The sequence below is a fragment of the Peromyscus californicus genome, unplaced genomic scaffold (genome assembly GCF_007827085.1).
Source record: "Peromyscus californicus insignis strain IS unplaced genomic scaffold, ASM782708v3 Scaffold_10__1_contigs__length_136768540, whole genome shotgun sequence".
Classification (NCBI taxonomy): domain Eukaryota; kingdom Metazoa; phylum Chordata; class Mammalia; order Rodentia; family Cricetidae; genus Peromyscus; species Peromyscus californicus.
The window spans coordinates 924,566-944,467 of record NW_026294391.1 but is presented as its reverse complement, the minus strand read 5'-3'; the positions used below and the strand labels follow the sequence as shown (position 1 = coordinate 944,467).

Below are 19,902 nucleotides of genomic sequence, written 5' to 3'. Positions count from 1 at the left end.
GAGGTGTAACAGCTATGGAGATTGCTGTAAGCCATTAATAGTTATTTTTTTATATATTAAGAAAGGGGGACCTGTGGGAGCCCGTTCTCGGGTTCCTTGTGGCTTTACCCAGCAGGTCCACATAGAGGATGATTAGGACCACGGGCCTGAGTGCAGGTGTCTGAGATGGTCTGCACTTGGCTGTGCTGGGGGAGGAGGTCTTTTGCTCCACCCCTTGGCGTCTCTATAAAAACCCTGGGGCAGAGACAGTCGGGGCCGGTTGGAATAGGTTCCAGGCCCTCTCGAGGCTATCCTTTATTTTCTATCTGTTTATCTCCGCGATATTCTCCGCAATAAATCCTTCTATCTAATATTTCCTGCTGCTCGCACTCAAGAAAACTCTGGGGAACTGTGGGGGTGGTTGGGTAAACGCCCCACAACCAATCAGTATTTTATTTAAACCAGTGTACAAAAGCACTGTTATACAGCACCACTATAATGTCATATTACCAAGGAACAACAGAATGCCAAGATTAGACATATAGACAAATTCTATAAAAATGAATGTGAACATTGTATTTTGTCATAATTTGAATAATAATTACAGCAGCTTTGGCCTGAGGATTTTTCCTGGGTACTCTGACCACTAAGATTTAATAATACACTGCTTGGGACATGGCAGAATGCCCAGGGTGGCTTGAAGATTTCATTTTGGTCTAGCGTCCTTGAAGCAACCAAAGCTACCAGCCTGAGAATAGGCTGTCATATGCCACTAGATTCTTAAAAAATGGGTTATGAGGTGAATGAGTAAGTATGATAATGTTTATTAATGATGTCAAAACTTGAGGGAAAATGATTGGAAATGATAACTCTGTTCTGTCATAGTTTATTAGTGATGACTAAAAGATGAGCAAAAGGAAGTGAAACACATGCCCCAAAACAAAAATGATATGATCTATGTTTTGGAACATCATGGATGTATCCCTGCTAACTAAATTCTATATAAATAAAAAAACACACTCTGGCTGCTAGTCAGTCAGGCTGCAAGATTCTCCCAACCACCATGGCCTGGCTCACTTCTTTCCCTTACACTCTCTGCAGGACCCATCCACCACCGGGGAATGGCTCTCGGCAGAAGAGCCCCCTGAGACACAGACACAACAAGCACAGAGTGGACCAACAGCAACTTGCTCAGACACAGGCACCTCTTATACCCATTAGAGGAGGAGATGGGCAGATGTCAAGGTAGAAGTACATACAACAACATAAAGAGCAATACAGTATCACCAGAACCTAGCCCTCCTCCAACAGCATACCATCACAAGGTAGAAGAAGCAGAAGAAAGAGACCTAAAGAATAGCATCATGAAGATGCTAGAGGCCTTCCAAGAAAAAATGAATAATGAAAATGAGAAAAAGACAAACAAACTATTGGAAGAAATCTGTAAAGAAATAGAGGAAAAGACAAATGAAAAATTGGAAGGAATCAATAAATCCCTTAAAGAAAATCATGAAAAAAGCAATTAAACAGGTGAGGGAAACAGTTCAAGACCTGAAAAGGGAAATAGAAACAATGAAGAAGACACAAACAGAGGTAATGCTTGAAATAGAAAATCTGAGTAAACAAACAGGAAACACAGATGCAAGCATAACCAACAGAATACAAGAGATGGAAGAGAGAATATCTGGTGTAGAGGATAAAGGAAATGGATTCGTGAGTCAAAGAAAATACCAAAGCCAAAAAAGTCCTAACACAAAATGTCCAAGAAATCTGGGACACCATGAAAAGTCCAAACCTAAGAATAATAGGGATAGAGGAAGGAGAAGAATACCAACTCAAAGGCACAGAAAATATATTCAATAAGGTCATAGAAGAAAACTTTCCCAACTTAAAGAAGGAAATACCTATGAAGATACAAGAAGCTTATAGAACACCAAGCAGACTAGACTCTCAAAAAATGTCTTCTTGCCATGTAATAATTAAACAACTAAACATACAGAATAAAGAAAGAATATTAAGAGCAGCAAAGGAAAAAGGCCAAGTGACTTATAAAGGCAAACCCATCAGAATCGCACCTAATTTTTCAATAGAGACTTTGAAAGCCAGAAGGACCTGGACAGATGTAATGCAGACACTAAGAGACCATGGATGCCAGCTTAGAGTAATATACCCAGCAAAACTTTTAATCATCATAGACGGAGTGAACAAGATGATTCCAAGACAAAAGCAGATTTAAACAATAACTTCACAAATCCAGCCCTACAGAAAGCACTAGAAGGAAAATTCCAACCTAAGGGAGTCAGATACACCCATGAAAACACAGTCAATAGATAACTCCACAGCAGTAGACCCGCAAAGAAGAGAAGTACACAATACACTACCACCAAAAGATAACAGGAGTGAACAATCACTGGTCATTAATATCCCTTAATATCAATGGACTTAATTCACCTATAAAAAGGCACAGGCTAACAGAATGGATAAGAAAGCAGGACCCATCTTTCTGCTGCATACAAGAAACACACCTCAAATTCAAAGACAGACAACCTAAGAATAAAAGGTTGTGAAAAGTCTTTCCAATCAAATGGTCTTAAGAAGCAAGCAGGTGTAGCCATCCTAATATCCAGCAAAATAGACTTCAAATAAAATCAATCAAAAGAGATCAAGAAGGGCATTACATACTGATCACAGGAAAGATCCATGAAGTTTCAATTCTGAACATTTATGCCCCAAACACAAAGGCATCTACATATATAAAAGAAACATTACTAAAGCTTAAATCACATATAAAACCCCACACATTAATAGTGGAAGACTTCAACACCCCACTCTCACCACTGGAGAGATCTGCCAAATCGAAACTTAACAGAGAAATAAGGGACTTAACTGATGTTATGACTCAAATGGACTTAATTGATATCTACAGAACATTCCATCCTAACAAAAAAGAATATACCTTCTTCTCAGCACCCTATGGAACCTTCTCTAAAATCGACCACATACTTGGCCACAAAGCAAATCTCAACAGATACAAAAAAATTGGAATAACCTCCTGTGTTCTATCAGACCACCGTAGTTTAAAGTTAGATTTCAACAACAACAAAAACTGCAGAAAGCCTATTATCTCATGGAAATTTAATAATGCTCAATTGAATCACCAATGGGTTAAGGAAGAAATAAAGAAAGAAATTAAAGACTTCCTAGAGATCAATGAAAATGAATATACTATATACCCAAACTTATGGGACACTATGAAAGCAGTGCTGAGAGGAAAATTCATAGCACTAAATGCCCACATAAAGAAGTTGGAGAAAATCTCTCTCTCTTTGCCTGCTTGTTTTCACCCTCCTTAGGAAGTCCATTCCTTCACTGGCATTAGAGCCTACTTTTTTGGGATTTGTATGTATACTGAAGACCAGCTGAGACATCCAGCCCCATGGACTGAACAACTACTGGATTCTTGGACCTTCCACTCATGGGCAGCCATTGTTGGACTAGCTGGACCACAGCCTGTAATTCTATATACCCTCAACTATAGAAAGATTCATTTTATAAGTTCTGTTATTTAGAGAACCCCAACAAATACATACTTGGTACCAGAAGTAGTTCTAGAGCAACAGAAATATAAGAATGAATCTTTCACATGTCTCAAATAGGCTTTCCAATTTGCCAATATCAACAGTTACTGAAGCCTCTCCTGGGAGCCAAGAGCATACTGAAAGCCCATGGTATTAATTATTTTACAAACTAAAGGAGAGAAATGCATTTGATTATCCTGATTCATCAATTGTGAGAGGTAACAGATTTGGTAACTGTATATGTAAAACTTTTGACAATTTGTGGAAAAAGAAAAGAAAATGATAATGCTGGTCAGTTGTTCCTAGCATCTCTGGATAAATTGACAAAGGAAAAGAGTGAGCTCTGTGATAAAAGCAACTTCCAGCATCTCAGAATACAGCGAAGGACAACAATGAATTCTGTGATAAAACTGACTGGCTCCATATGCACACTAATGGTTCCTAAGTGTGCCCTGGAAGAGAATCTTCTCTCCAGCACCTACAGGGATCAAATTGTAAAAATTCAAACTGTAGGCCTCATTATCAGGTTGGCTGAACTACAGTGAAAATTCAACTCCCAGTTTCCCAGGGTGTTGGTCGTTAAACTAAGGGCATTATTTGGTAAAGAATGGGATTCTGTAACTTGGGATGGGGATGTGTGGGAGGACCCGATTGAAGCTGAGAATTTTGAACCCTCAGATTCTCAAGGGTTTACCTCACTTGAGGAAGTAGTCTCTCTATCCTCAGCAGAAGATTTGCTCACACCATAACCTCTAAAATACTGCCTTTTCTGCTTTGACTGAGGAAATTAATCCTTCATTGTCTGCTAAACCAGCAGTGATTTTTCTCTGTAAGAAATGCCAGGCAAGACAATACTGATGTCCCTCAGGGCCCATCAAGAGTTATCTTTAGACCTGTAACCAGATTTAAGGCAAAGCAGGCTCCTAGAAGGGAGGTAGAAAGTTTAGTCCATGAGGAGGTGCACTACACTACCGAAGAGCTTAATGGGTTTGCTAATTCATTCAAGCAGACATCTGGGAATAAGTGTGGGAATGGATTTTAAGGGTGCTGGATGATGGTGGAAGGAACAGAAAACTGGACCAGGATGAGTTTATTGATATGGGCCCATTGAGTGGATATTTCAGTTTTAATATGGAAGCTCATACAGTTAAAATGGTGCCAAAAGCTTGTTTGAATGGTTGACTGAAACATCGTCAAAGATAGTCTACTGAAAAGGAGGTGGAGATGCATGATATCCTTGGTTTAGTGTTGATGAAGGGATTTTAAGGCTCTGGGAAATAGTATTACTAGAATTTGTACACTGTGTAAAACCTAATCCTTCACAATGGTAAGGCCTAGTAAACGTGCCCTTCACCAATCCTATAAGACACAAAACAGTGAGAGGGGCAACAGCACATTTGAAGAGCTTTGTTGTCCTTTTTTTTTCCTGTGCCAGACCTTAGAGTTGGAGATACTCCTGCTCAGTTGGATGAATTAAGTGCAATGGGTTTAATTGGGCCTTGAAGAAGCAGGGGCTAGGTGGCAGCACTGAATCTCCATAGACAAGATGTTCATAGTTATTGTAATGGGAAGCATAGACAAAGCAATGTTCATAATGGCCTGATCTGTAATGGTCAGCACAAGCAGAGTGAATTTTATGGTGGCATGACTTGTATGGACCTTTGGTGCTGTCTAATAAATCATGGTGTTTCCAGGCATGAAATAGATAAGAAGCCTACTGCAGTTTTTCTTTGATTTGTATAAGTTGAAAAATTCTCTAACAAGTGAAAGAAATACTCCATTGGATTGTAGAAAAAAGGAATTTCAGCCCCTGAAAAATTTCCAGACTTGAGCCAGTTTTCAGACTCAGGACTCCTATTAATGAAGGGATGGTCAGGTTCCCCTGAGGAAGGACCTTGGTAAAAGATCTGAACATTTTACTGTTAGCTTTTCTCTAATCCTTCCTCAGAAGGACCTACAGCCTTATACAAGGGTGACTGTATACTGGGGAAAAGGAAACAATCAATCTTCCTGGGATCTGCTGGATACTGGTTCTGAACTGGCACTGATTCTTAGAGACTCTAAGAAACATTGTGGCCTTTCCATTAAGGTAGGGGCTTATGGAGGTCAGGAGATTAATTGAGTTTTGCTGACATCTGACTTGCAGTTGGTCCAGTGGGTCCCCAAACTCATTGTGTCTTTATTTTCCCAGTCCCAGAATGTATCACTGGGATAGATATACTAACAAGTTGGCAGACTCTTGCATTGGTTCTCTGAGCCTATTTGGTTAGAAAGGCTAAATGAAAGCCTTTAGAGTTGCCTCTGCCAAAGAAAATAGTGAATCAAAAACAGTATCACATACCTGAGGAATTGCAGCAATTAGTGCTACTATCAAGGACTTAAAAGATGCAGAGGTGGTGGTCCCTACCCCATTTCTCTAACTTTCCTAACTGGCCAGTGCAGAAGACAGATGGATTGTGGAGAATGACACTTGATTATCAAAAATTTAATCAGGTAGTCACTCTGATTGCAGCTGCTGTATCAGTTGTATCCTTATTTAAGTAACACATGTCTAGGTACAGGGTATGCAGCTACTGATCTGGAAAATGCCCTTTTCTTAGTGCCTGTCCACAAGGACCATCAGAAGCAATTTGCTTTCAGTTGGCAAGGTCAGCAATATACCTTTACATTTTTACCTCAAGGATGTCTTAACTCTCCAGCTGTGTGTCATATCACACAGAACTTAAGGATGATGATCATTTGTCTCTTCCACAAAACATCACACTGGTGCACTCTATTGATGACATTCTGCTTATTGGATCAAGTAAGCAGGAGATAGCAACCACTTTGGACTCATCTGTGCATCAGAGGATGGGAAATAAATCCAACAAAAATTCAAAGGCCTTTGATATTCTTTGGAGTCCAGTGGTGTGGGTCATATAGAGATATTCCTTCTAAGGTGAAGGATACATTTTTCACCTGGCCCCTCCCACCGCCAAGAAAGAAGCAGAATGTTTAGTGGTCCTATTTGGATTCTGGAGACAGCACATTCCCCACTTGGCCCATATACAAAGTGACTCAGAAAACTGCTAGCTTCGTGTGGGGCCTAGAATAGGAGAAGGCTCTGCCACAGGTCCAGGATGCTCTACCACTTGGACCATATAATCCAATAGACACTATGGTACTTGAGGTATCAGTGGTAGGATGCTGTTTGGAGCCTTTGGCAAGCACTTACAGGTGAGTCACAGAAGAGGCCTTTGGGATTTTTGGAGCAAGACTACCATCATCTGCAGACAACTGTTTTCCCTTTGAAAGACAGCTCCTGGCTTTCTATTGGGCCTTCATGGAAACCAAGAGCTTGACAATGGACCACCAAGTTACCGTGTGAACTGAGCTGCCCATCATGAGCTGGGTGTTTTCTTACCCACCAAGTCATAATATAGGATGTGCACAGTATCTATTACCAGATGGATGTGGTATATATGTGGTCAGGCCTGAACAAGCCCTGAAAACACAAGCAAGTTACATGAAGGAGTTTCCCAGATGCCTATGGTTTCTACTCCTGTTACAGTGCTGCCTGCTGCCAAGCATGCACCTATAGCCTCACAGGGTGTGCTCTATGATTGGTTGACTAAGGATGAGAAGAGTAGAGCTTGGTTTACTGATGGTTCTGCATATTATACAGGCACCATGCAGAAATGGAGCACTGTAACATTATAACCCCTTTCTTGAACAACCCTGAAAGATACTGGTGAAGCGAAATTTTCACAGTGGGCAGAATTTCAGGCAATAAACATGGTCATACATTTTGTTTGGAAAGAGAAATGGCCAGATGTGTGATTGCTCACCAATTCAAGGGCTGTAGCCAATGGATTGTCTTGATGGTCAGGGACTTGCAAAAGAGCATGCTTGGAAAAATTGATGACAAAGATATCTGGGAAAGAAGTATGTGGATAGATCTCTCTAAATAGGCAAATAATGTGAAAATGCTTATGTTCTGTGTAAATGCTTATCAAAAGATGACTTCAACTGAGGAGGAATTAAATAATCAAGTAGATAGGATTACCCATTCTGTGCACAGTCAGCCTATTTCTCTAGGTGTTCCTGTCTGCCAAATGGGCCCATGAACAAAGTGGCCATAGTGCAAGACATGAGGGTTATGAATGGGCTTGACAACATGGACTTCCACTCACCAAGGTTGACCTGCTAAAGCTTCTGCTGAGTGTAAGATCTGCCAACAGCAGAGACCAACACTGAGCCCCAGATATGGTACCATTCCCTGGGGTGACCAGCTAGTGATCTGATGGTAGGTTGACTACACTGGACAACTTCTTCCTTGGAAAGAACAACACTTTGTCCTTAGTGGAATAGATACTTATTCTGGTTATGGATTTGTCTTTCCTGCACATAATGCTTCTGCCAAAACTACCATCTGTGGACTTACAGAATGCCTTATGCATTCTGTCATGCAATACACAGTATTGCTTCTGACCAAGAAACTTATTTCACTTCCATAAGAAGTATGACAGTGGGTCCATAATTGTGGAATCCACTGGTCTTCCCACATTCCTCACCATCCTGAAGCAGCTGGTCTGACAGAAAGATGGAGTGGACTTTTGAAGACACAGTTCCAGTTCCAATTAGGTGACAACAGCTTGGAGGGTTGGGGCAGGGTTCTCCAGAAGGCAGTATATGCTTTAAAGCAACACCCAATATATGGTACAGTTTCTCCCATAGCCAGGATTCACAGGTCCAGGATTCAAGGTGATGGAAAAGAGATATTACTCCTCCTGACCTACTAGGAATTTTTTTGCTTCCTGTTCCTACAACCTTACATTCTGCTGGCCTAGATATTTTGTTTACAGAGGGGGGAGCTCCTTCCAGGAGCCACAATAAATATTCCACTAAACTGGAAGCCAGCATCCTCCTGGCCACTTTGGCCTTCTGATGCTCTTAAACCAACAGGCTAAGAAAGGAATAACTGTGGTGGTATTGTGTTCCCCAAAATACTGTGTACTCTAATAAACTTATCTTGGGTCAGAGAACAGAAAAGCCACTAGATACTTAGGATAGGCAGTGGTAGCACATGCCTTTAATCCTAGCATTCCAGAGGCAGAAATCCATGTGTTCAAGGATACAGCCAAGCATGGTGACTCACCCATTGAATCCCAGAAAGCGAGCCTTTAATCCCAGGGAGTGATGGTAGAAAGCAGAAAGGTATATAAGGCGTCAGGACCAGAAACTAGAAGCATTTGGCTGGTTAAGCTTTTAGGTTTTGAGCAGCACAGTTCAGCTGAGAGTCATTGGGATGAGGACACAGAAGCTTCCAGTCCGAGGAAACAAGACCAGCTGAGAAGTTGGCCAGGTGAGGTTAGCTGTGACTTGTTCTGCTTCTCTGACCTTTCAGCATTCACCCCAATAACTGGCCACAGGTTTGATTTTATTAATAAGACTCTTTAAGATTCCTGCTACAAATAACAGGTTTAGGAGCTGTGATTGATCCAGATTACCCTGGGAAAATCAGATTGCTTCTCTACAATGGAGGTAAGAAAGGCTATGTCTGGAGTGCAGGAGATCCTTTTAGGGTGTCTGTTGGTGCTACCATGTCCTCTGATTAAAATCAGTGGGAAACTACAATAGCCTAATCCAGGCAGGATGACAAAGGGCACAGACCTGTCAGGAATGGGTCACTCCTCCATGAAAAGAGTCAGTACCTGCTGAGGTGCTTGCAGAGGGTGGATGAAATACAGAATGGGTAGTAAAGAAAGGTAGTTACAAATACCAGCTAAGGCCATGTAACTAGTTGCAGAAATGAGGATTATAGTTGACAGTGTTTCTGTTGTGTTTTGTTAAGAATGTGTTTGTGTTTTCTTTCCTTAATTTCTTTAACATGTGCTGTAACATCAATTAAGAGAATATCAATGATTATCATATTTAAGTTTGAGATACTTAAAGAATGTCTCTCAAAGGACATTGCCACCTATTCTAAATTTATAATGAATTTGCATTTGTATGAGGGATAGTTATGTTAGGCATAATTATGACCTGGTTAAATATATAATGCAATTGCAATTGAGATAGTTATATAATGTTTATATATTATATTTATGAACTATTTATTGTTTTTATTTGGAAATTAAGCATGACATAAGGAAATATGATTGTGTGTCAGTGTGTCCTTGCATGGAGGCCTAGAAAGGCCATTGTGACAAGTTGTGAAGGTGAAGCCTAGATTGTGTTGGAGATGCCAGAGTTGTAGGATACCTCCCAAGGAGGGGTGATAACAGGGTGTGGAGTCAGTCCATGAGAGAGAGAGAGAGAGAGAGAGAGAGAGAGAGAGAGAGAGAGAGAGAGAGAGAGAGAGAGAGATGTAGCACAAATCTTAATTGGTCTTAATAAAAACCCAGAGTCAGATATCAGGGTGAAAGCTGAAAGATCAGAGAAGCAGAGCAGCCAGCCACAAGAGAGACCATTGACCTCTAATGAATTCTTACACCAAAGTGGGCAAGATCCTGTCTCCATGAATCCTCAGATTGAAATGCTGGGATCCTGTCTCCACCCACCTTATATTCCTGTCTCCACCCACTTTATATTCCTGTCTCCACCTCCCTAGTGCTGGGATTAAAGTTGTGAGCCACCACCACTGCCTGGCTCTGTTTATCTTTTAGACTGGATCAGTCTGGTACAGCACAGGGTGGCCTTGAACTCACAGAGATCCATCTGCCTCTGCCTCCCAAATTCTGGGATTAAAGGTGTGTGCCACCACTGCCTGGCCTCTATGGCTAACTAGTGGCTTAGCTCTGCACTCTGGTCTTCAGGCAAGCTTTATTTGTTAGATCACAAACAAAGTATCACTACATTTCCCCCTTTTTTTGTCTAAAATAAAAAAGGTTATAACTAATATCAGAAAAACTATGTACATAAGCACAATAATTATACACAATATAAATAGGGAATAAATACATCAACAATGTCTAGTTCATTTGCATTTGACAAATTCAGAGAAAATACTCTATTATGTAGCCTATCTTGGTGAGTCCAAAGTCTTGTACCTAATTAAATTTCTATCCTAACTTTCATTACCATCTAAAACTATTTTTTGATGTCTCTCAACCTTATACAATTTACACCTGTTTGGGGAGTTTCTTTTCTGAGTCTAGTAAACAAGGAGAACTATAAGTATATAACTATCTAGTCTTCAACTCCCTCAGAGACCTGAGAAGGAAATAATATTACCCAAGTAAGCAGGAAGTGCAAGCAAGCAACTTCCAAAAAATATGAGAAATGACAGAAACATCTGGCTGCCTGGATAGTCACCAGAGGTTACTTTTCAACATTGGGTCACCTATCTTCAGCCTACCAGCCTAGAATATCTGATAGACTCATCTGTGAAGCTAGATTTTCTGAAGGGCTCTCCTACCTTGTCTTGGCAAAGTTTGGCAGTCGTTTCTTTTGTGTCCTGCTTGTCCAATTTGGACAACATACTGTCAGCAGTTGCGGCAAGGGCATTTTCTTGCCCAGTGGCTAAATTTTGCCACAAAGAAAGTAAACTTCATATGGAGTTTCTTCAATGTCCATCATCTTATCTGAAGTAGATTCTTGCTGCCAGGAGCAGACACGTCTCATTGTCATAAAAAAGAACCTATGCTACTTCTCTCTCCTTTTTTTATTAAGAGATTTTCTATTCATTTTACATACCAACCACAGATTCCCCTGTCCTCCCTCCTCCTACCCCCTAACATTCCCCTCCAAACCACCCTTCATTCCCACCTCCTCTAAGGCAAGGTCTCTCATGGGGAGTCAGCAGAGCCTGTTACATTCAATTGAGGCACATCCAAGCCACTCCTCAGCTATTGGTCCACAGTTGATGTGTTTCCACTAGTTTGGCTAGTTGTATCTGTACTTTTTCAAGTCATGGTCTCAATATTCCTTGCTCATAGAATCCCTCCTCTCTCTCATCGATTGGACTCCTGGAGCTCCACCTGGGACCTGGCCGTGGATCTCTGCATCTGCTTCCATCAGTCACCAGATGAGGGTTCTATGATGACAATTAGGGTATCCAGCCATCTGATCACCAGAGTAGGCCAGCTCAGGCATTCTCTCGACTATTGCCAGTAGTCTATGGTGGAGTTATCCCTGTGGATTCTTGGGAACCTCCCTAGCACTCTGCTTCTCCCTATTCCCATGGTGTCTTCATTTATCATGGTATCTCTTTCCTTGCTATCCCACTCTGTTTCCATTCTAGCTCTAACTTCCTGCTCCTCTAAGCTCTCATCCCCTGTCCCTTGCCCCCCATTACCCCCCCAACACCCCCAGTATTCTCATGTAGATCTCATTCATTTCTCTGTCACTGGGCAATCCCTGTGTCTTTCTTAGGGTCCTCTTTACTAACTAGCCTCCCTGGAGCTGTGGGTTACAGTCTGGTTATCCTTTGTTTTATATCTAGTACCAACTTATGAGTGAGTACATGCCATGTTTGTCCTTCTGAGTCTGGGTTACCTTACTCAGGATGATTTTTTTCTAGATCTATCCATTTGCCTGCAAACCTCATGATGTCATTGTTTTTCTCTGCTGAGTAGTGTATATGTACCACATTTTATTTATCCATTCTTCAGTTGAAGGGCATCTAGGTTGTTTCCAGGTTCTGGCTATTACAAATAATGCTGCTATGAACATAGTTGAGCATCTGTCATTGTGGTATGATTGAGCATTCCTTGGGTATATGCCCAAGAGTGGTATAGCTGGGTCTTGAGGAAGATAGATTCCCAATTTTCTGAGAAACCACCATACTGATTTCCAAAGTGGATGTACAAATTTTCATTCCCACCAACAGTGTAGGAGTGTTCCCCTTGCTCCACATCCTCTCCAACATCAGCTGTCATCAGTGTTTTTGATCTTAGCCATTCTGTCAGGTGTAAGATGGTATTTCGGAGTCCTTTTGATTTCCATTTCACTGATGAATACGGATATTGAGCAATTTTTTAAAATGTCTTTCAGCCATTTGAGATTCTTCCATTGAGAATTCTCTGTTTAGCTCTATAGCCCATTTTTTTAATTGGACTGTTAGGCATTTTGATGTCTAGTTTCTTGAGTTATTTATATATTCTGGAGATCAGCCCTCTGTCAGATGTGGGGTTGGTAAAGATCTTTTCCCATTCTATAGGCTGTTGTTTTGTCTTCTTTACCATGTCCTTTGCCTTACAGAAGCTTCTCAGTTTCAAGAGGTCCCATTTATTAATTGTTGCTCTCAGTGTCTGTGATCTCTGGTGCCAATGCGTTCAAGACTACTTCCTACTTGCTCTTCTATCAGGTTCAGAGTAACTGGATTTATGTTGAGGTCTTTGATCCACTTGGACTTCAGTTTTCTGTGCATGGTGATAGATATGAATCTATTTGAAATCTTCTCCATGTTGACATGCAGTTATGCCAGCACCATTTGTTGAAGATGCTTTCTTTTTTCCATGGTATAGTTTTGGCTTCTTTGTCAAAAATGGTGTTTGTATGTGTGCAGATTAATGCCAGGGTCTTCAATTCTATTCCATTGGTCCACATGTCAGTTTTTATGCCAGTACAATAATAAAAGCTGTTTTTATTACTGTAGCTCTATAGTAGAGCTTGAAGTCAGGGATTGTGGATGTTTCCAGAGGTTGTTTTAGTGTACAAGATTCTTTTAGCTATCCTGGGTTTTTTGTTTTTCCATATGAAGTTGAGTATTGTTCTTTCCAGGTCTGGGAAGAATTGTGTTGGGATTTTGATGGGGATTGCATTGAATCTGTAAATTGCTTTTGGTAAGATTGCCATTTTTACTATGTTAATCCTACCTATCCAAGACCATGGGGAATCTTTCCATTTACTGATATCTTCTTCAATTTCTTTCTTCAAAGACTTAAAGTTCTTGTCATACAGGTCCTTCACTTGCTTAGTTAGAGTTACCCCAAGGTATTTTATATTATTTGTGGCTATTGTAAAGGGTGATGTTTCACTGATTTCTTTCTCAGCCCTTTTATCATTTGTATATAGGCGGGCTACTGATTTATTTTTAGCTAATCTTGTATCCTGCCACATTACTGAAGGAGTTTATCAGCTGTAGAAATTCCCTGGTAGAATTTTTGGGGCCACTTATGTACACTATCATATCATCTGCAAATAGTGAAAGCCTGACTTCTTCCTTTCCAAGTTCTATCCCTTAGATCTCCTTTTGTTGTCTTATTGCTCTAGCTAGAACTTCAAGTATTATATTGAATAAATATGGGGAGAGCGGACAGCCTTGTCTTGTTCCTGATTTTAGTGGAATTGCTTTGAGTTTCTCTCAATTTAATTTGATGTTGGCTGTTGGATTGTTGTAAATTGCCTTTATTATGTTTAGGTATGTTCCCTGTATTCCTGATCTCTCTAAGGTCTTTATCATGAAGGGGTGTTAGATTTTGTCAAAGGCCTTTTCAGCATCTAATGAGGTGATCGTGTGTTTTTTTTCCTTTCAGTTTATTTATATGATGTATTACATTGACAGATTTTCATATGTTGAACCCTCCTTGCATCCCTGGGATGAAGTCTACTTGATCATGGTGGATAATTTTTTTGATGTGTTCTTGGATTCAGTTTGCCAATATTTTATTGAGTATTTTTGCATCAATGTTCATGAGGGAGATTGGTCTGTAATTCTCTTTCTTTGTTGCATCTTTGTGTGGTTTGGGCATCAGGGTAACTGTAGCTTGGTAAATAGATTTGGTAATATTCTTTCTGTTTCTATTGTGTGGAACAATTTTAAGAGTATTGGAATTAGCTCTTCTTTGAAATTCTGGTAGAATTCTGTGCTGAAACCATCTGGTCCTGGGCTTTTTTTTTTTGGTTGGTGGCTTTTAATGACTATGTCTATTTCCTTAAGGGTTATTGGCCTATTTTAATAGTTTATCTGGTCTTGATTTAACTTTGGTATATGGTACCTATCCAGAAAATTGTCCATTTCTTTCAGATTTTCCAATTTTGTGGAGTACAGTTTTTTGAAGTATGACCTGATGATTCTCTGGATTTCCTCATTATCTGTTGTTATGTCTCCCTTTTCGTTTCTGATTTTGTTGACTTAGATTCTCTCTCTCTGCCTTTTGTTTAATTTGGATAAGGGCTTGTCTATCTTGTTGATTTTCTCAAAGAACTGACTCTTTGTTTTATTGATTCTTTATATTGTTCTTCTTGTTTCTATTTCATTGATTTCAGCTCTCAATTTGATTATTTCCTGGTGTTGATTCCTCCTGGGTGAGTGTGTTTCTTTTTGTTCTAGAGCTTTCAGGTGTGCTGTTAAGTCACTAGTGTGAGATTTCTTCATCTTCTTTATGTGGGTATTTAGTGCTATGAATTTTTCTCTTAGCACTGTTTTCATAGTGTTGCATAAGTTTGGGTATGTGGTATATTCATTTTCACTGAATTCTAGGAAATCTTTAATTTCTTTATTTCTTCCTTGACCCATTGGTGATTCATTTGGGCACTATTCAGTTTCCTTTGAGATTGTAGGGTTTCTGTAAATTTTGTTGTTGTTGAAATCTAACTTTTAGTCATGGTGATCTGATAAAATACAGGAGGTTATTCCAATTTTTTTTATATATATCTGTTGAGATTTGCTTTGTGACTGACCATGTGGTCAATGTAAGAGAAGGTTCTATGAGGTGCTGAGAAGAAGGTATATTCTTTTGTGTTAGGGTGGAATGTTCTGTAGGTATCTATTAAGTCCATTTGAGTCATAACTTCTGTTGGGTCCCTTATTTCTCTGTTAAGATTCAGTCTGGCAGATCTATCCGGTGGTGAGAGTGGGGTGTTGAAATCTCCCACTACTAGTGTGTGGGGTTTGATGTGTGATTTAAGCTTTAGTAATGTTTCTTTTACAGATGTGGGTATCCTTGTATTTGGGCATAAATGTTCAGAATTGAGACTTCATCTTGGTGGATTTTCCCTGTGATAAGTATGTAATGTCCTTCCCAATCTCTTTCGATTGATTTTAGTTTGAAGTCTATTTCCTTAGGTATTAGGATAGCTACACCAGCTTGCTTCTTAATTCCATTTGATTGAAAGTCTTTTCCTAGCCTTTTACTCTGAGGTAGTGTCTGTCTTTAAAGTTGAGATGTGTTTCTTTTATGCAGCAGAAGGATGGATCCTGTGTTTGTATCCATTCTGTCAGCCTGTGTCTTTTTATAGGTGAATTGAGACCACTGATATTAATGGATATTAATGACCAGTGATTGTTAATTCCTGTAATTTTTTTTGTTGGTAGTTTTGTGTATTTCTCTTCTTTGGTATTTTTTGGTGTTATTGTGTTTTCATGGGTGTATCTAACTTCCTTAGTTTGGATTTTTCCTTCTGGTGCTTTCTGTAGGGCTGGATTTGTGGATAGGTATTGTTTAAATCTGGTTTTATCATGGAATATTTTGTTTATTCCATCTATGGTGATTGAGAGTTTTGCTGGATATAATAGTCTGCATTGGCATCCATGGTCTCTTAGTGTGTGCATACCATCTGTCCAGGACCTTCTGGCTTTTCAGAGTCTTCATTGAGAAATCAGGTGTTATTCTCATGGGTCTGCCTTTATATGTTATTTGGGCTTTTTCCTTTGCAGATCTTAATATTTTTTCTTTATTCTGTATGTTTAGTGGTTTGATTATTATGTGGTGAGGGGTCTTTTTTTTGATCTAGTCTATTTAGTGTTCTGTAATCTTCTTGTACCTTCATAGGAATTTCCTTCTGTATGTTGGGAAAATTTTCTTCTATGATTTTCTTGAATATATTTTCTGTGCCTTTGAATTGGTATTCTTCTCCTATCCCTATTATTCTTAGTTTTGGTCTTTTCATGGTGTCCCAAATTTCCTGGACGTTTTGAGTTATGACTTTTTTTGTCTTTAGTGTTTTCTTTGACTAATGAAACTATTTCCTCTATTGTATCTTCAACGCTAGAGATTCTCTCTTCCATCACTTGCATTTTGTTAGTTTGTAGTTCCTATTTGTTTATTCAGATTTTCCCTTTCCAGCCTTCCCTCAGTTTGTGTCTTCTTTATTGCCTCTATTTAAGTTTTCAAATCTTGAACTTTTTCATTCATTTGTTTAATTGCTTTTTCTTGGCTTTCTCTAAGGGATTTATTGATTTCTTCCAAGTTTTTTTTTTCGAATTTTTTTTATTTTATTTTGCAATACAATTCAGTTCTACATATCAGCCACGGATTCCCTTGTTCTCCCCCCCTCCCGTTCCCCTCACCTTCCCCCCAGCCCCCCCCCATTCCCATCTCCTCCAGGGCAAAGCCTTCCCCACAGACTGAGATCAACCTGGTAGACTCAGTCCAGGTAGGTCCAGTCCCCTCCTCCCAGGCCGAGCCAAGCAATCCTGCATAGGCCCCAGGTTTCAAACAGCCAACTCATGCAATGAGCACAGGACCCGGTCCCACTGCCTGGATGCCTCCCAAAAAAATTCCACCAAGGAGCTGATACAGCTTATAAACACCTTCAGCAACATAGCAGGATACAAGATCAACTCAAAAAAATCAGTAGCCCTCCTATATACAATGGACAAAGAAGCGGAGAAGGAAATCAGAGATACATCACCCTTTACTATAGCCACAAATGACATAAAATACCTTGGGGTAACACTAACCAAGCAAGTGAAGGACCTATATGACAAGAACTTTAAGTCCCTGAAAAAAGAAATTGAAGAAGATGTCAGAAAATGGAAAGATCTCCCATGCTCATGGATAGGCAGGACTAACATAGTAAAAATGGCAATCTTACCAAAAGCAATCTACAGATTCAATGCAATCCCCATCAAAATACCAACACAATTTTTTTTCGAATTTTTTAAGTGTAGTTTTTATTTCCTCTTTAAAGGCCTCTATCATCTTCTTAAAGTCATTTTTAAGGTCTATTTCTTCTGCTTCTTCTGTTTTGGGATGTTCATGTCTTGCTGTTGTAGTACCACTAGGTTCTGATGGTGCCATATTGGTCTTTATGTTGGTAGTATTTTTGCACTGTTGTCTACCCATCTCTTCCTCCACTTCGTGTAAGTGGTGTCTGTGTCTGAGGGAGCCTTTTTTGGTCCGATTGATACACTTGGTCTAATGAGAGCTCTTGGTTTAAGCCAGGCTCTTGGTCCAATTGGTGCTGATGGATTCTGTATCTCAGGGAGCAGATCTTAGTCCAATGGGCACCAGTGGGCTCTGTTTCTGGGAGCATCTATTCCTAATTGGTGCAGGGTGGGACCTGTTTTCTGTTCCCAATTGTTGCAGGATAGGCTTATGTCTCCAATTTTCACTGGTGTCACAGGGGGTGTTTTCTTGGCAAGGGATAGGGGAAGAGGCAGCTAGCTGGTCCCTGGGGCTCCAGTGGCTTGCAGGAGTGACACAGAACATGCCCCTGGGGCCTAGGGGCTAGGGACCTGGTCTTCTCAGTCCAGAGATGGGGTCTTACCTGTTTCCAGTTCGTGCAGGGTGGGCTTATGACTCTGGTGGTTGCTGGCATCACAAGGGGCTGTTTTCTTGGCGAGGGGGTAGAGAAGAGGCAGCTGGCTATTCCCTGGGACTCCAATTGCTTGGGGGGCACAGAACGTGCCCCTAGGGCCTAAGGGCTAGGGACCTTGTCTGTCCAGTCCAGAGATGGGGCCTTACTGAGGGAACTTTACCTATTCCCAATCAGTGCAGTGTGGGCTTATGTCTCCAGTTTTTCACTGGTGTCACAGGGGGCTGTTTTTCTTGGTGAGGGGTTGGGAGAAAGGGCAGCTGGCTGGTCCCTGGGGCTGAAATTGCTTAGGGGAAGGGTACAGGATGTGTCCCCGGGGACTAGGGCCTAGGACCTGGTCTGCCCAGTCTGGAGATGGGGCCTTATCCGTTCCCAATTGGTGAAGGGTGGGCTTGTGTCTCCCTCAAATTTCTAATTAACTACTTAGCTAATTGTTATAGGACCACCATAGAGACAGAGGCCAAGGACCATCAAATATACCCAGTTGGTAAGGAACAGTAACAGATTAGAGATATTCACACACCCAGACTCAAAAGTGCCTGGACTCTGCAAAAAACTGACCTTAATATAGTAATTTATTACTTTTAAATGACCTCAGTAATTGATCACCTGTATCTCCTGGATGCTAAACTAATAAAGAAAACAGGTGCCTCGAGGTTTGTCTTAGATAAGACTTACCTCAGGTGAAAATTAAAAGCATGTTCCAGGTCTCTCTCTTTCTCTCTCTTGCTAACACTAACTAATAACATTCAGATAGCAGAGTACTAAACATTTAATATCATTGCTACCAGCTCAAGATTTTAAATTCCCTGCAGCTGCTTCTTAATATGTTTAAAATTTCTTCTGTGTTACAGAGCCAGCTTGAATAACACCTGTACAAGTCAGATCCACTTCAGATAAGTATCATTCTAATTTTCCTGGTCCTGGGTCCCCCTTTCCTCACGCTGAGACCCCTTCGGGACCTCCCCAAGGTAAAATTTTTCTAAACTTCCTCTTCTGCCTTGCTAGCACCTTGTCAGATCCAAACAGTCATATCCAAGCAGCGATGGACAATTCAACAGAGCCTGAAGCAGCAGAAGATGATGGAGAATTCCCAAAGCAGTGGAATACAATCTACTACCTCAGGACATCTGGCTACCTCAAGAGCCCCCTTCCCTACCCCCAAAAGTTAACCAATGCCCACTGAGTCAGCTGGAAGCAGTTTTGGGAGACACAGCACCCCCATTCCTGTTCACTCACCAATTTTTATAAAAGAGTCTGGAATGTTAGAATTCCTAGCCACTCCCCCAGCTACATGACTGCACATGTGCTGTCCAGTAGCCAGGCAAGATTAGTCATCCCAAGGCCTTACATCCTACATAATCCATGTGCTGCATGATCATGTAATTTGCTCACAACATGATCATGTAATCTATGAGCATGTGTGTCATAGCTATGTAAGCCTATAAGTGTATGTGCAGGAGGGAGCTATAAAAGCAGGTTCCACCTATTGCTTCTCTCTCTTCCTGCATGGTCATTCCATAAGCCTATGCGCACCCTCTCTCTATTCCCTTAATAAACTCTTATAGTGGGTTTTTTGTGCCTCATGGCTTCTCTCATATAGTAAATAGCACTGTTTAATAAATAACATTGCACTGCTTAATAAATACAAAGACTCCTAGCAGGAGTAGATATGTAGCAAATTGGCCATCTCCTGTGACCAGGCAAGACTTTCAGTGGAAGGATTGGGACCCCAAACCAGCCACATAACCTTCAACCTACAGTCTGTCCTGCCTATGGGATATGCTGGGGTAAGGATTGAGCAGAGATTGTGGGAGTGGCCAACCAATGACTGGTCCAGCCTGAAACCCATGCCATAAGATGAGCCCACACCTGACAC

At 40.7% G+C, this 19,902-nt stretch overlaps 1 long non-coding RNA gene across 1 annotated transcript in view; it reads left to right on the top strand.

Moving 5' to 3' along the window:
* Nucleotides 1-19,597, top strand: part of LOC128094283 (uncharacterized) — a 31,014-nt gene extending 11,417 nt beyond the window's left edge. The window contains exon 2 of the long non-coding RNA XR_008212981.1: nt 18,878-19,597. This is a non-coding gene — a long non-coding RNA (uncharacterized LOC128094283). The remainder of the gene's footprint in view (nt 1-18,877) is intronic.
* Nucleotides 19,598-19,902: the final 305 nt, after the last annotated feature.